This window comes from Oryx dammah, unplaced genomic scaffold (genome assembly GCF_014754425.2).
Source record: "Oryx dammah isolate SB20612 unplaced genomic scaffold, SCBI_Odam_1.1 HiC_scaffold_11053, whole genome shotgun sequence".
Taxonomy (NCBI): Eukaryota; Metazoa; Chordata; class Mammalia; order Artiodactyla; family Bovidae; genus Oryx; species Oryx dammah.
In genome coordinates, this window is record NW_024080447.1 from 4,036 (window position 1) to 15,172 (window position 11,137).

At 36.9% G+C, this 11,137-nt stretch overlaps 1 pseudogene; it reads right to left on the reverse strand.

Annotated features, from left to right (window-relative positions):
• Positions 1-631: 631 nt before the first annotated feature.
• On the reverse strand, positions 632-1,583 carry LOC120860285 (annotated as a pseudogene).
• Between the last annotated feature and the right edge of the window lie 9,554 nt (positions 1,584-11,137).

The window sequence follows — 11,137 nt, forward strand, 5'->3', positions numbered from 1 at the left end:
ATCTGCAGTGATTTTGGAGCCCCCCCAAAATAAAGTCTGACACGGTTTCCACTGTTTCCCCATTTATTTCCCATGAAGTGATGGAACCGGATGCCATGATCTTTGTTTTCTGAATGTTGAGTTTTAAGCCAACTTTTTTGCTCTACTCTTTCACTTTCATCAAGAGCCTTTTTATTTCCTCTTCAATTTCTGCCATAAGGGTGGTGTCATCTGCATATCTGAGGTTATTGATATTTCTCCCAGCAATCTTGATTCCAGCTTGTGTTTTTTCCAGTCCAGCATTTCTCATGATGTACTCTGCATAGAAGTTAAATAAGCAGGGTGACAATATACAGTCTTGACGTACTCCTTTTCCTATTTGGAACCAGTCTGTTGTTCCATGTCCAGTTCTAACTGTTGCTTCCTGACCTGCATCCAGATTTCTCAAGAGGCAGGATAGGTGGTCTGGTATTCCCATCTCTTTCAGAATTTTCCACAGTTTCTTGTGATCCACACAGTCAAAGGCTTTGGCATAGTCAATAAAGCAGCCCAACTCTTAAATTCTGTGATTTTACATATAGCCTTTATTTCCTTTGTTCTGCTTATACTGAAAACCTTGCATCCAATATATGAGCTCATTTTGTGCATAAATTCAAAGATGCAAATTTCTCATTCTTTCCTCCAGAACCAGTCTAGCTGTCAGTTTTCTCATAGCGCCGTGCACTTCTGTATTCCTCAGGCTATAGATGATAGGATTGAGCATCGGTGTGACTACTCCATAGAACAGGGCAATCAGTTTGTCAAAAGCAGCATCTTTGGACTTTGGCTTCATATACATGAACAGGATTGTCCCATAAAACACAGTCACCACCATTATGTGGGCTGAGCAGGTGGAAAAGCCTTTTTTCTTCCTTCAGCTGAATTGATTCTTAGTACAGTAGAAAGGATGAAAATGTAGGAGATACAAATCAACAGTAATGGAACAAATAAAAATATTACATTGCCCAACATGATAGTAATCTCATTCAAGGATATATCTGTGCAAGCTAGCTTGACAAAAGCCAATATTTCACAAACAAAATGATTGATGACATTTTTTCCACAGAAGGGCAACTGTACTGCAAGAATTGTTTCTGTCAATGAATTGAAAAAGCCCAGTCCCCAGGAGAGAGCTGCCATCTGAATACAAAGTGCCTGTTCACGATGATAGGGTATCTCAGAGGGTTGCAGATGGCTATGTAACGGTCATATGCCATCACTGCTAGAAGTACACACTCTTTCGACCCCATAGTGTAAGAGACAGACATCTGAACAGCACATCTAGTGAAGGAGATAGTTTTTTTCTCCGATAGAAAGTGTATCAGCATTGAGGGGATAAAGGAAGATGTGTACCAAATGTCAAGGAAGGAAAGATTACAGAGGAAGAAATACATAGGGGTGTGAAGGTGGGAATCCAGGAGAGTGAGGATGATCAAAGTGCTGTTCCCCAGGAGAATCACCAGGTACATCAACAAACACATCACAAAAAGGAGTTTTTCTGCTCTTGGATACTTCGAAAGTCCCTGTAGAATGAACTCAATGTCTGTCCAATTGGTCCTTTCCATTTCATATTTTCATACCTGGAGTAATCCAGAAGAGATGCCGGTTTAAGGAGTCTATACAGTATTATAATATGAAGTAAGAGAATATTGGAGGAAGGGCAACAGGTCAGTATTAGCCGGCTGGGTTTACAGTTGTGAGTTTAGATTTTCAAATTTTTCTTTTAGCTCATGTGTCAGGGAATAGAAGAAAGACAATAATTATGTTGGTAGTTTATTAAAAATACAAACTGAATATTCCATTTCTGACATTATGATGCCCAAATTCTGAGTCAGGGAAGAACTATTTAATAAATACTTGTTATTCTTGATTCAGACTTACTTTGAATATCATCATTTTGGAAATAACATGCTTAACTTCTTAAAAATATTGATTTATGATTTTATATCATGCCAGTCATTAACAATAACATGGGTTTAGGGTTTTACAATTTATGAAAATTTTCCTCATACTTATTTTATCATCACTATAATTCTCTGAGAGAGAGAAAGTTCATAACGGTAAGAAGTATTTTAAAACACAGTAGGTAAACAGACTACTATTCAGTTCTACATTTTCTGACTTTACATCCCCCTTTTTAAATTACTTGGTTATTGCCCTCAAAATTACAAAAGTTGTCTGAGTGGGAGTGTCTAAGGCATCTTTTAGAATAATGCTCTCCAGATGATTCTATTGTATAGCTGAGGAAGAAAACACCCTCCAAATTTTAGTATACAGATGAATCACATGGGAAACTTTTGTAAAAGACTCTCAATCAGTGGATCTGAAGTGGGTTTTAAGATCTGTATTCATTAACATGCTTTCAGATGTTGATGTTGCTTGTGTATAAGCACATGAATAGCAAGGCCTTTTAAATCATCTCTCTTTGATATGTTTGGAACTTGCCATTGCGGTTTCAGTTCTATATAGGATTGAAATTGAACAGCAGACAATACAAAACTAAACATTTTGGTGAGACTTCTGTGTAAGTGTAGTGCAATTTGTTTTGGATTTCTTAGTTTTTAGATATACAAACAACAAAATCACACATAGAACAGTTTGCCCTTTATTTCTGTCCATATGAAAGTCATTCCTTTTCCATTTGCTGAATTTGCAATTAAGCTCAATATTTTCCAAGAAAGGAAGTTGAGATTGTACCAGACCACCTTACCTGCCTCCTGAGAAATCTGTATGCAGCTTAAGAAGCAACAATCAGAACCAGACATGGAAAAGCAAACTGGTTTCAAATAGGAAAAGGTGTATGTCAAGGCTGTATATTGTCACCCTGCTTATTTAACTTATATGCAGAGTACATGATGCAAAATGTCAGACTGGAAGAAGCACAAGCTGGAATCAAGAGTGCCAGGAGAAATATCAATAACCTCAGATATGCAGATGACACCACCCTTATGGCAGAAAGTGAAGAAGAACTAAAGAGCCTCTTGATGAAAATGAAAGAGGAGAGTGAAAAAGTTGGCTTAAAGCTCAACATTCAGAAAACTAAGATCATGGCATCCGAACCCATAACTTCATGGCAAACAATGGAAACAATGGAAACAGTGACAGACTTTATTTACTTGAGCTCTAAAATCACTGCACATGGTGACTGCAGCCATGAAATTAAAAGATGCTTGCTCCTTGGAGGAAAAGATATACCAACCTAGACAGCATATTAAAGAGCAGAGATAGTACTTTGCCAACAAAGGTCTGTCTAGTCAAAGCTATGGTTTTTCCAGTAGTCATGTATGGATATGAGAGTTGAACTATAAAGAACGCTGAGTGCTAAAGAAGTGATGCTTTTGCACTGTAGTGTTGGAGAAGGCACTTGAGAGGCCCTTGGACAGCAAGGAGACCAAACCATTCCATCCTAAAGGAAATGAGTTCTGAATATTCATTGGAAGGACTGATGCTGAAGCTGAAACTCCAATAGTGTGGCCACCTGATGGAAAGAACTGACTCATTTCAAAAGACTGATTCTGGGAAAGATTGAAGGCAGGAGGAGAATGGGACGTCAGAGGATGGGATAGTTGGATGGAATCATGAACTCAATAGGCATGAGTTTGAGCAAGTACTGGGAGATGGTGAAGGACAGGGAAGCCTGGCGTGTTACTGTCCACGGTGCTCCAAAGAGTTGGACATGACTGAGAGACTGAACTGAACTGAACAAGGTCAGAGTTGTGTGCTATAGAGTGTAGAGAAAATTACTTTAATTTGAAAAAATCTAAAGAGCAGATATTAGTATATGATATTTTCCCCTATAACAACTAAGTAAAACTGGGTATAATTTTGAAAACACTTCATCATTCTCAAGATATTCTACCTAGATTAAAGAATATTCTTAGAGAAAAAAAGTTGATTGAATAGATGGGTTTTTACTTAGGGTTTTCAAAAAGTAGTTATGTTTCCAGTATAGGACTAGCTATTTCTGTGATAGTCATTTGCCAATGAGTTATACTGCTTTCTATGAAAACACTAGTTTTACACTGGTGAACAATTCATTCAAAATAATAGAATATTTACATATCTATTGACTATAGAAAGGAGATTGTTGTTGTTTAGTCTCCAAGTCTTATCTGACTCTTTTGTGACCTCATGGACTATGGCCCAGCCAGCTTCTCTGTCCATAGAAAGGAGGCACTCATTAAATTCAGGCTGCACCCTACTTTGTAGGCATACATTTCAAAAAGGGTAGCAAGTGTCATGATCAAGATAATCACGATGGTGTGATCACTCACCTAGAGCCAGACATCCTGGAATGTGAAGTCAAATGGGCCTTAGAAAGCATCACTATGAACAAAGCTAGTGGAGGTGATGGAATTCCAGTGGAGCTATTTCAAATCCTGAAAGATGATGCTGTGAAGGTGCTGCACTCAATATGCCAGCAAATTTGGAAAACTCAGCAGTGGCCACAGGACTGGAAAATGTCAGTTTTCATTTCAATGCCAAAGAAAGGCAATGCCAAAGAATGCTCTCATCTCACATGCTAGTAAAGTAATGGTCAAAATTCTCCAAGCCAGGCTTCAGCAATATGTGAACCACGAACTTTCAGATGTTCAAGCTGGATTTAGAAAAGGCAGAGGAACCAGAGATCAAAGCCAACATCCTCTGGCTCATGGAAAAAGCAAAAGAGTTCTAGAAAAACATCTATTTCTGCTTTATTGACTATGCCAAAGCCTCTCACTCTGTGGATCACAATAAACTGTGGAAAATTCTGAAAGAGATGGGAATACCAGACCACCTGACCTGCCTCTTGAGAAACCTACATGCAGGTCAGGATGCAATAGTTAGAACTGGACATGGAACAACAGACTGGTTCCAAATAGGAAAAGGAGTACGTCAAGGCTGTATATTGTCACCCTGCTTATTTAACTTCTATGCAGAGTACATCATGAGAAACGCTGGACTGGAAGAAACACAAGCTGGAATAAAGCTTGCCGGGAGAAATATCAATAACCTCAGATATGCAGATGACACAACCCTTATGGCAGAAAGTGAAGAGGAACTAAAAAGCCTCTTGCTGAAATTGAAAGTGGACAGTGAAAAAGTTAATTTAAATCTCAACATTCAGAAAATGAAGATCATGGCATCTGGTCCCACCACTTCATGGGAAATAATGGGGAAACAGTAGAAACAGTGTCAGACTTTATTTTTTGGGCTCCAAAATCACTGCAGATGGTGACTGCAGCCATGAAATTAAAAGACGTTTACTCCTTGGAAGAAAAGTTATGACCAACCTAGATAGTATATTCAAAAGCAGAGACATTACTTTTCCAACAAAGGTCCATCTAGTCAAGGCTATGGTTTTTCCAGTGGTCATGTATGGATGTGAGAGTTGGACTGTGAAGAAAGCTGAGCACCAAAGAATTGATGCTTTTGAACTGTGGTTTTGGAGAAGACTCTTGAGAGTCCCTTTGCTTGCAAGGAGATCCAACTGGTCCATTCTGAAGGAGATCAGCCCTGGGATTTCTTTGGAAGGAATGATGCTGAAGCTGAAACTCCAGTACTTTGGCCACCTCATGCAAAGAGTTGACTCATTGGAAAAGACTCTGTTGCTGGGACCGATTGGAGGCAGAGGAGAAGGGGACAACAGAGGATGAGATGGCTGGATGGCATCACTGACTGACTCAATGCACATGAGTCTGAGTGAACTCCGGGAGATGGTGATGGACAGGGAGGCCTGGCATGCTGCGACTCATAGGGTCGCCAAGAGTCAGACACGACTGAGCGACTGAACTGAACTGAACTGAACTGAGCAAGTGTTGGGTAGGCCAGGATACACCTTTACTTGTTATTAAGATTGGAGCTTGATTGACTATCGGTACACATACCAAGTGACTTTGAGAATAAAATTCTGATAGCAGAATTTCAGTCATCTGAGATCTGAATGTACTGCAGTTTCAGGAGGACAGATGTGAATCAGTTCAACAGCCTCTTTTTAGAAACATCTTATAATCCTGATTCCTATTTGGAAATTACTTATAGTAAATAAATGTATTGTACATAAGGTATCCTAGCAGCCCTTTGATAATTTCTGCAAAAAACATTTTACTTGCAGATTTTTTAAAGAGAGACCACCAATCTGCTTTAAGGCTTTCAAATGGAGGTGGAGAGGAAGGATAACAGATAATACAGAGGAGATGGTTTTCATTACTCTTGCAATGCTAGAGTACCTTTTAAGAAACAGTTAACAAATACTCCATTGAATTGCATTGTGTCTGAAATGCTTTCCCCATTTAACTTTACTTCTCTAAAATGAATTTATAGAATTTGGGAACAAGGAAATGAAGATTTTAAAAGGTTCTTGGTAATTTATAATACAATCACTTTCCATGCTATCTGTATATTGGAAGTGATCTTTTTAAACAGTTTTTCATTCTTGTCTAATGCGAGGAGAATTGTTAAATAATCATAGTACACTTATTTTGGGTCATTATTCATATGTTAATATGACATTTGTGATAAATTTCCACTAACCCCAAAATTACATTTAAATTATTTTAGAATGACTGATAACAAAACAATTATAGCATTATTTTAAAGATCAAAATCTAAACCAAGATAACCTAGACAGAACTGAAAGACTGAAAAGAAATATCAAAACATTAATGGATATCTTAGATATATTTTTCCTACATTTCTGAATTACCTAAATTCTAAAATAAATATGCAAAAGGAAAAGTGTAATGAGAAAGAGAAAGACACTGAAGTAGGTGTCAAATTATATTAGGAAGATTAACTCAGAGTAAAATATGCTAAAACAATTTAAACATTACAGTGGTTGTCTCATGTGTCTAGATACTAAACATTAAGGGTGAGTTGTACTGGTGCATCTTGTCTAGTTATCCATAGGAAGCTACTATTTCTGGTAGACTGGGAGCATTTATGATCCCTACTCCCTAAGTCTTGCAGATTAACAGTGTTAATTATTTTTGGAGTGAACCAAGATAAAGAATTTGAGTTCTTCAGTTCAGTTCAGTTCAGTTCAGTCGGTCAGTCTTTTCCAACTCTTTGCAACCCCATGAATCACAGCACGCCAGGCCTCCCTGTTCATCACCATCTCCCGGAGTTCACTCAGACTCACGTCCATCGAGTCCGTGATGCCATACAGCCATCTCATCCTCGGTCGTCCACTTCTCCTCCTGTCCCCAATCCCTCCCAGCATCAGAGTTTTTTCCAATGAGTCAACTCTTCGCATGAGGTGGCCAAAGTACTGGAGTTTCAGCTTTAGCATCATTCCTTCCAAAGAATTCCCAGGGTTGACCTCCTTCAGAATGGACTGGTTGGATCTCTTTGCAGTCCAAGGGACTCTCAACAGTCTTCTTCAAAACCACAGTTCAAAAGCATCAATTATTCGGCACTCAGCCTTCTTCACAGTCCAACTCTCACATCCATACAGGACCAATGGAAAAACCATAGCCTTGACTAGACCGACCTTAGTTGGCAAAGTAATTGTCTCTGCTTTTGAATATGCTATCTAGGTTGGTCATAACTTTTACTCCAAGGAGTAAGAGTCTTTTAATTTCATGGCTGCAGTCACATATTAATATAATCTCACAAGAGATTTCAGATCCATGGTCCCTAGAATAGAACTGTCACTCAGTTCAGTTCAGTTCAGTCCCTTGTTGTGACTGACTCTTTGCAACCCCATGAATTGCAGCAAGCCAGGCTTCCCTGTCCATCACCAACTCCCAGAGTTCACTCTGACTCATGTCCATCGAGTCCATGATGCCATCCAGCCATGTCATCCTCTGTAGTCCCCTTCTTCTCCTGCCCCCAATCCCTCCTAGCATCAGAGTCTTTTCCACTGAGTCAACTCTTCCCATGAGGTGGCCAAAGTACTGGAATTTCTGCTTTAGCATCATTCCTTCCAAAGAAATCCCAGGGCTGATCGCCTTCAGAATGGATTGGTTGGATCTCCTTGCAGTCCAAGGGACTCTCAAGAGTCTTCTCCAACACCACAGTTCAAAAGTATCAATTCTTCAGTGCTCAGCCTTATTCACAGTCCAACTCTCACATCTATACATGACCACAGGAAAAACCATAGCCTTGACTAGACGGACCTTAGTCAGCAAGTAATGTCTCTGCTTTTGAACATGCTATACACTAGAAGATGATATTCTTATTTGTTGAGGTTTTGAACTGACCTAAATCTTAGCTGTCCTCTAATCTTTCTCAACCAACTCCTGTTGTTTTAGAGTAATCCCTCTGTGTTTCCATGCTGTGAGGTTTCATTCAGGCACTCCTTTACTGTTGTAACAGACCTAAAGAAAAGTCTGTGACTTTTTTATTGAAGACATAAGTTAAGTTCTCTAATTTTCTAGAAAGATCCCTAACTTTCTAATTTTTTTTCCCTTTTATTGACTTGCTTACCTGAAGATCTAATATTTAAAGTTCTAAGATTTTTCATTGAAAAGCAGATACCATCTATACTCTAAATTCTCACTAGAGGATATAATTCTGTTATCCTCTCCAGTTCTTCTAAATAGATCAACTAAGACAATTGATATTGTGAAAAAATGAGTTACCAACTTTTATTCTGTAGGTTTTATAAACTCTGATCTTCAATTAACATACCATATGGAAAGGTGTATTATTTTAGCCCACAAAGAGAAGAGTAATTGACAACATGTGAGTCCTAGTCTGTATTTGGCACTTCAAATACTTTTTCACATTTATCTTTCAGAACAATTCAAAATTATTATCCATATTTTAACAGTGAAGTAATTAATTTAATATTTCAAAATTCGAGTACAATTTCAATGTCTTATAGTTGGTAAATACCAGAATTATTATTTGAACCCTTATCTTTATTTTTTAAATAGGTATTTAATGTACTTTATATGAAAAAAATTTTCAGACTACTATTTTGTGCTGTTTTTCAAGGTAGAAAGTGTTCCAGTTATGCAGTTTTTTCCATACAAAATGAACCAGGAGCTCAACATCAAAATGCAGTTTTAATTAATTTTAAATCTGTATCTATATGGTCCCCAAACACCTATTTTTATTGCTATGTCAAAATGCTTACATAAGTATGAATTTTTAAATAAAAGCACTATTTAAAATGATGCACTCAAGTTTTTTCAGGGACCCATATGATAAATACACACATAAAATGTATATTTACCTCTGAAAACATTGAAGACATTCATCATCTTCCACTTATGAAGACATTATTCTAATAATGAATTCATATGAAAAAATATTGAAAATTTCTCTCAGGTTTAGTGTAGAGAATTAAGGTCTCACTAGTGGAATTTGATTAATTATATAAATGAAAATTCAAAAACTTTTAATACTTTTTTTTTTTTTTTTTTGCTTTGGCCTTCTGAGGATCAGACTAACCCTCATGATTATTTCTTCCCTTTGTTGCTTTTTTTGGGGGGGGGTTCTAATCCTGTTTTTATTACAAACATCTTTAATTACATGTATCCTCAATCTCTTATTGAACATAGTTTATGTGTAAATAATATATAAATCACCAGGCGTTCTTTCTCCAGATGCTTTTTACTTAAAATTTTAGTGGACTCGATACTTCTCAGTACTCAAATGCATAGCCATTGAAAGCAAAAGTGTTAGTTGCTCAGTCCTATCTGACTTTGCAGCCCCATGAGCTGTAGCCCACCAAGCTCCTCTGTCCATGGGATTCTCCAAGCAAGAATACTGCAGTGACCATTTCCTTCTCTAAGAGATCTTCCCAACCTAGGGATCGAACCTGGGTCTCCTGCATTGCAGGCAGATTCTTTACCACCTGAGCCATCAGGAAAGCCTAAGTCTATTATTTATGAGGGTCTTTTGCATTGCAAACTACTTTCTTTTCCTCACAGTCTCTCCCATGGAAAAATTTGAGATAAAAAAAAATTTAGTTGTATCCCGGTCTTGGAGATGATGCCTGGGTTTTTATATTTGTTTCCTTTCACATAAATAAATATATACATATTTTCAAAACCTCTGAGCAATGGTCACCTCAGCTCAATATTTTTATATTTATCGATGGGATGTTTTTCTTTAAAAAAATTTAAATAAAATTTCTCTCTTTAATCTTACCTTCTGACTGAGTTTTAGTCATTCATACCATTCCATTCTATTAACCGAAAGAATTCTCATTTTTGAATTTCATTTGCATTTTATTAATAAGGCCAGAAGATGCTAAACTTCAGTTGCTCCTTCCTAAAAAGAAATGGGAGAAAGAGCAGCCATGATTAGGCAATCTGTTGTGCATGAATATTCTTAAGAGGCATGAAGGAAATAAAACATGTTAAAAAAAAAGATCAGTGATGCAACTCTAGATTCCCATGATTTGTCTTAAAGTTGACACTTACTCAAGAGACTCAGATTCTTTTGGAAGCTAATTTAGCATTCATTTTTATAAACTTCTTTAGTCCCTAAGGTTGTGAGTCAGAAACTTAGAATTCTCTAGAGAAGTCCCCACTTCTGTTCATTCCAAAAACCCAATTAACCTGACTTAACAAAAACCTTCCCTAGCCATACATTTCTTGGAATTTTCTTTGAACACATCTATTTGATGACCTCAGCAAAGTTCTCAAAACACTTAAACTTTCCCTAAGAATTTGTTTTTCTTTTGCTTCCACAGATAATGCTAGATCAATGCTAATACAATTCTAGTAAAAGAGGAAGTCATTCTACTTCTTTAAGTTATTTTTATCATCTATATCCTTGTTAACTCAAAACTATATAGAAATAATTTTTCTTTATACCAGTATAGATAAAATTTAATTAGCATATTGCATTTTAAATCAATAATTTTCTGTGACTTTGCAGTCTTTCTAACCTTTCTCTCTAATATTTGAAGAATAATCTATGCTTAATTGTAATACTGTTGGATATTTTAATTTTATTTTAATATTTTGAGATTTTGATACAATGATCATTGATATCTTTATAATCTGCTTTCTTTCTACTAGAAATAACATAAGGTTAACCTCTAGTGATGTGATTATAGAATGAAAAGAAGTGAATTGAGAGAATTCTTGATACATTTGCAAAATTATTTTTCCAAAGCTAAACATTTTCTGTGCTACTGCAGTATTTGCACAGACTATTTTTTGCATATTTTCTAGGA